This window comes from Chiloscyllium plagiosum, chromosome 12, assembly GCF_004010195.1.
Source record: "Chiloscyllium plagiosum isolate BGI_BamShark_2017 chromosome 12, ASM401019v2, whole genome shotgun sequence".
Classification (NCBI taxonomy): Eukaryota; Metazoa; Chordata; class Chondrichthyes; order Orectolobiformes; family Hemiscylliidae; genus Chiloscyllium; species Chiloscyllium plagiosum.
The window spans coordinates 28,683,008-28,688,936 of NC_057721.1; positions in this window are offsets into that span (position 1 = coordinate 28,683,008).

Sequence of the window (5,929 nt, forward strand, 5' to 3'; positions counted from 1 at the left end):
GAGGAAACCCACGCAGACACGGGGAGAACGTGCAAACTCCACACAGTCAGTCGCCTGAGGCGGGAATTGAACCCGGGTCTCAGGCGCTGTGAGGCAGCAGTGCTAACCACTGTGCCACCGTGCCGCCCACTAAAGTATATTCTCATATTATTAAGAGCTTTACACATTATTGCAAATCTCCAAATTCTTCAAAATGCTAACCACTGTGCCACCGTGCCGCCCACTAAAGTATATTCTCATATTATTAAGAGCTTTACACATTATTGCAAATCTCCAAATTCTTCAAAATCTTAAATTGTAATGTGAGCCTGCACTTTAATGCAACATGTTGGCCTACTGTCCATTGATGCTTCATCCAGAACTGTTTTCTTGCAGTTTTTTGTTTGTCAATGCTTGTTGCCATTGCCATTTTCAAGAGCAGCGTGAGGAAGCAGATTTTGCAGCTCCCTTTGTTGGATTACATGCTCAGTCTTGGAATTTACGGTTCCTTTAAATCAACCTGCAAAATGTTTATTTACTCACATCAAGGACCTTTTCTATCTACCTATACTGAGGAAAGAAGTCAACACTTTGAGCCTGACTAAAAACTGGTGTAAAATAAAACAATGAATGGCAGATGCTCGAGATCTGAAACAGAGAAACATGAACTCTGCTTTATTCCCACAGATGCAACCAGACCAGCTGAGTTTTTCCAGCAATTTCTGTTGTTGTTAAAGACTGCTGTAATGCTTTTGAACACTTAATTCTCACTGAAGCCAGCAGCTTCACATTCTGTATTAATCTACACCTTGGAGGTCGTAGTTGTGCGTATGTTCGCCGAGCTGGGAAGTTGATTTGCAGATGTTTCATCACCTGTCCAGGTAACATCTTCAGTGCTTTGGAGCCTCCTGTGAAGCGCTGCTGTACTGTGTCTGGAATTTATTTTATTCTGTTCCTGTTGCATCTGGTTACCAGTTCCGGTTGTTTGTTGTAGTGGCCGGTATATTGGGCATAGGTCTATCAGCTTGTAGATGGAGTCTGTGGATGAGTGCCATGCTTCTAGAAATTTTCTGGCTGTCTTCTGTTTGGCTTTTCCTATCATTGTTGTGTTCACCCAGTCAAATATGTGGTCCCTGTCATGTGTGTGTGTGTGTGGCTATTAGGGATAGCTGGTCATGGCATTTAGTGGCTGGTTGGTGTCCGTGGATGTGGATTGCTAGTTGTCTACCTGTTTGCCCTCTATAGTGTTTTGTACAGGCTTTACATGGAATCCTGTAAATTTATTTGTCTTGCACATGATGGGTATACGGTCTTTTGTCAAAAGGCTCCAAAGCACTGAAGATGTTACCCAGGCAGGGACGAAATGTCTGCAAATCAACTTCCCAGCTCGGTGAACATACCCACAATTATGATCTCCAAGGTGTGGATTAATCCAGAATGTGAAGCTGCTGGCCTCAGTGAGAATTAAGTATTCGAAAGCATTACATCAGTCTTTAACAACAACAGAAATTGCTGGAGAAACTCAGCTAGTCTGGCTGCATCTGTGAGAATAAATACTGCAGAGTCCACGTTTCTCTGTTTCAGATCTCTGTTTCAGATTTGTTGTTTTATTTTATGCCAATCTTTAGTCAGGCTCAAGGTTTTGACTTCTTTCCTCAGTACAGGTAGATGGGAAGGGTCCTTGATGTGAGTGAGCAAACATTTTGCAGGTTGACTTGAAAGAACTGTAAAGGCTCAAGTCCAAAAGACACAGTACAGCAGCACTTCACAGGCTTCAAAGCACTGAAGATGTCACCTAGTTAGGGGACAAAAAATCTACAAATCAACTTCCCAGCTCGGCGAACATACCCAAAACCACAACATCTAGCACATGGGCTACAAATCTTTGTACAAACCTTGAACACCTTGGAGGTGGCATAGCCATCATCTATTTGCCTGATTTAGGTGACTTGCTGCCAGCCTCCATTTAAAATGGTTGCCAACTGCCTAAAAGTAATGTTGTAATTGACTATTAATATTGTGAATATGTAATTTGAAGCAACATGTCAAATCCCAGAAAAACCCTTATGTTCATACAGGTTAGATTCTAGAACATAATGACTCCCCTGCAGTATTCTCTATTTAAGACCATAAGTATAGGAGCAGAATCAGGCTATTTGGCCCATTGAAGTTGTTCCACCATTCAGTCATTGCTGGTACATTTCTCAATCCCATTCTCTTGCTGTCTCGAACATAACCCTTGATTCCCCCTCCTTCCCTTCTTAGGAGCCCTGGTCTACACTGCCAAACTATTCCAATGATTTCTTAGGACTGCAACACTCAAAGTAAACAATTGTCTACCTCTGTAAGTTATAGCTGTTCCCCTTCAGCCAAAGAGAAACAAGGTTCAGTTGTCTCAAACAAACTTTAAGGCTTTATTATTTACCTTACTGGATCGCAAAACAATCTGAAATAAGCAAAAACATTCATGATGGTCAGACAGAAAACCTGGAGGCACAGTGCACTGCAAGCTCCCTTATAGTCTGGTAGATAAAAGGGCTGTCCAGTTGAGCAGCTTAATGGTCTGAGCTTTGATTCCCTGCCATTACTGGGCAAGTTGAAAGTACATTTGCAGCTGATGAGCTATTAAGACCCATCTCTGCACACTTTGCTGGGGAAAAGAAATAATATCTGGAGTCCCTAATCCTAAATGCTATCCAGTAACATCTGGACAGATGGGAAAGAATGTGCACCTCATCCCAATACTTTCCTAAGCACTGACAACCTGCAATAATTTCAACAAATCAGCTTATTTTTCCTTACAAATTTAGTTTGAGGTTTTCTCATGTTCACAGTTTACAAAAGCGTCAGCATTCATATCAACCAGGGAAACAAAGAAAATGTGCAATAATACTGTACAAGAAAGGTTAACCTGGATTCTGTAACAATTAGCTCCATGTTGGACATTTTTTTGTGTCATAGTAATTTTGCCATCATTTTAAAAGTTAATTAGCTAACAAAGTATGAGGACAGTGTTTCAAAGTATTTTACTTTAATCAGGACAGCAGTTCCTCAAGAACAACCTTTTTTAAAAACAATTTGTTCATTTAAGTGGAAGTCTTCTGCAATCCTATTCAATCTGATGTAAGCAAATGATTTTTCATTTCCCATGTCACCTACATCGCTAAATAAATTTTTAAGTTAGTGAAAGAATTTCCTTCACTATTACCCATCCCACCCATTGAAATGTACCTTTCATTTTCTTTTGTTTCCTATTTTCTAATTTATTTCACCAATTTTCATCAGACTAGGTCCACAGGTAGGATGAGATAAGACAATCCAATTTTTCCTTCATCCCACAGCTAACTTGTTTTTCTTTCATTTCTTTATTTTATCCAATTAATGTCTCCCTTAACCTTGCAAAATCCTCCCTTTCCATCATTTCCCTTGCCTTCTAGCCTCTCACAGACTTTAATAGAAATGCAAAGTACTGTGCATGCTGGAAATATGAAATAAAAGCAAAAACTTTTAAATATACACATCAGGTCAAGGCAGCATTTGTGGACAGGCAAACAGGCAAACTTTCTGATCTAATGAAAGATTGTCAGCATGTATTCTGACCGAGATTTTCACAATAATGTGGAGAGCTTGTATCTTTGAAATATGGTGGAGTTGCCAAAATCTGGAAGTTGAGCCACTAAACACAGCACCTATCAATTTTGTTGGTGCAGCAATGGGGACACAATGTATTTAACACGTGACATTTACACAGGCAGCTGCCCACATAAATCAGCAGCCTCTCCACTTGTACTTAATTCTGGTTATCTAGGTGTGTGAAAATGAACATGCATAAAATAAATCTGGTAAAAACATGTCTAAATGTCACAGAATCATTTGGGAGGTGGGGGTGAGAGTGAGGAATCTTGCTGGAGAAATAGGTAACCTTTTGTATATGTTCTTGAGATTCCAATTACGAGAGGTCAAATGTTCTTTGGAAAGATAAGATGTCCTTTGGCGATGTCAAATGTAGACATGAATGTGCATTAAAAAGTGCATAAACCCATTAACTGTCAAGCTCATTGGAAATATCAACCGAGCAGTCAAAAGTGTTGAAGGGAACTCCCATAATCAACTGTGAAGCTGTAAAGTTGTTTTAAACTCCTGACCTTTAAATAATTGAAAGATCTCTCTAGATTAAACAAAAAAAAATTGTTTGCTCTTTCAGTCTGTCTTCAGACATGCAGCTGAAGCCTAGATGAGTGCAGCTTGACTGATTTCTTAATCTTCTATTTCATGGTGAAGAGCCATGGGTTGATATGTTTTGTTTCTATTTGGTTCAGGCGCTGGAAAGGGCCATTGGTGGTTAATCAAGGGGTAACGTTTGGCATGGAGGTATTGGGTGCAGGGACATAGATGGCTGTGGACTGTATGATGGACCATGGGTTTGGCTGGGCATGATTTAGCATGGGTTGGCATGTATGCAGCATGGAGATGTAAGGGGTGCTGTTTCATATTTCAATTTTAAAAATTCAACAGAGCACTGGAACCCCAGGGAAGGCCTTCTGGCCAACCTGCTTCTGTACTGTGCAGCTTCTGTACTTATTCTAAGGTCAGCCAGCTTGCCTTCCAGAAAACCCCTCCCAGATGACTGGACTCCTGGGACCACCTTCACATGGGTTATGTTTACAGACCTGGGAAATGTTCCAGCCCTGCGCTCTCAGTCTGGGAGCAAATATTCAGGCCTTGTTTTCGCCACTCAGGGATGCTGCCAGACCTGCTGAATATTTCCAGCATTTTTGATTGTTGTAAATTTGAAGTTGGTGGAGGTCAGAAAATTATATTTTCTTTTCCCTCCATTGTACTTTGCATTTTGTTAATTCATTTGTTAATTAACTATTCAATTCAAATCCTGACAAAAACCTAAAATAATTCCAGTATATGACAATTCCAGACACAACCAAATTGATTGTTGGAAACAGCAATAAGGCAAATCCTGGAACCCAGCAGTTGGGATTGTACCTAAATACTTGCCAGCTGAGCTGTGTTGATTTAAACTACATGAACTGAGTTACTATCATTTTGTCTCCTGGACACTTTAATTTAATACTTTAATAATTAAAAGGGAGAGTTTGTGTATAACATAATATCTATGGAGAAAACAATATTAGCACAAAAATCCCAATATCACTGAATAAAATCAAATGTATCTGTCTTCATAATGTGACTGATGATAAGGAATCAGCTGTGTCCTGAAGTAGCTCCATTTTTCAAATAAACCATGAAACTTTAAGGATGCCTAGAAGCCAGATTTACCATATAATCAGATGGAAGCATGTGTTGCAGATCAGCTTCTACACGAACTTGAAGCTGCTGTCCCTGTGCATGTTTTTACCTGATTAACTCGGGGAAAAAAATTAAAATGAAATGGCACTAAATTTCATTTAGTTTTTTTTAAAGGGAAAAACTACTTCTGTGATTATGTTTCTTCCACATAAAAAAAGGGACCAAGTACTTTGAACTGAAGTTTACTGTGGAAAAGGATATGGAAGATATAGACTGGAGGGAAATAGATGGTGACATCTTGCAAAATGTCCAGATTACAGAGGAGGAAGTGCTGGATGTCTTGAAACGGTTAAAGGTGGATAAATCCCAGGACCTGGTCAGGTGTACCCGAGAACTCTGTGAGAAGCTAGAGAAGAGATTGCTGGGCCTCTTGCTGAGATATTTGTATCATTGATAGTCACAGGTGAGGTGCCGGAAGACTGGAGGTTGGCAAACATGGTGCCACTGTTTGAGAAAGGTGGTAAGGACAAGCCAGGGAACTATAGTCCAGTGAGCCTGACCTCGGTGGTGGGCAAGTTGTTGGAGGGAATCCTGAGGGACAGGATGTACATGTATTTGGAAAGGCAAGATCTGATTCAGGATAGTCAACATGGCTTTGTGCGTGGGAAATCATGTCTCACAAACTTGA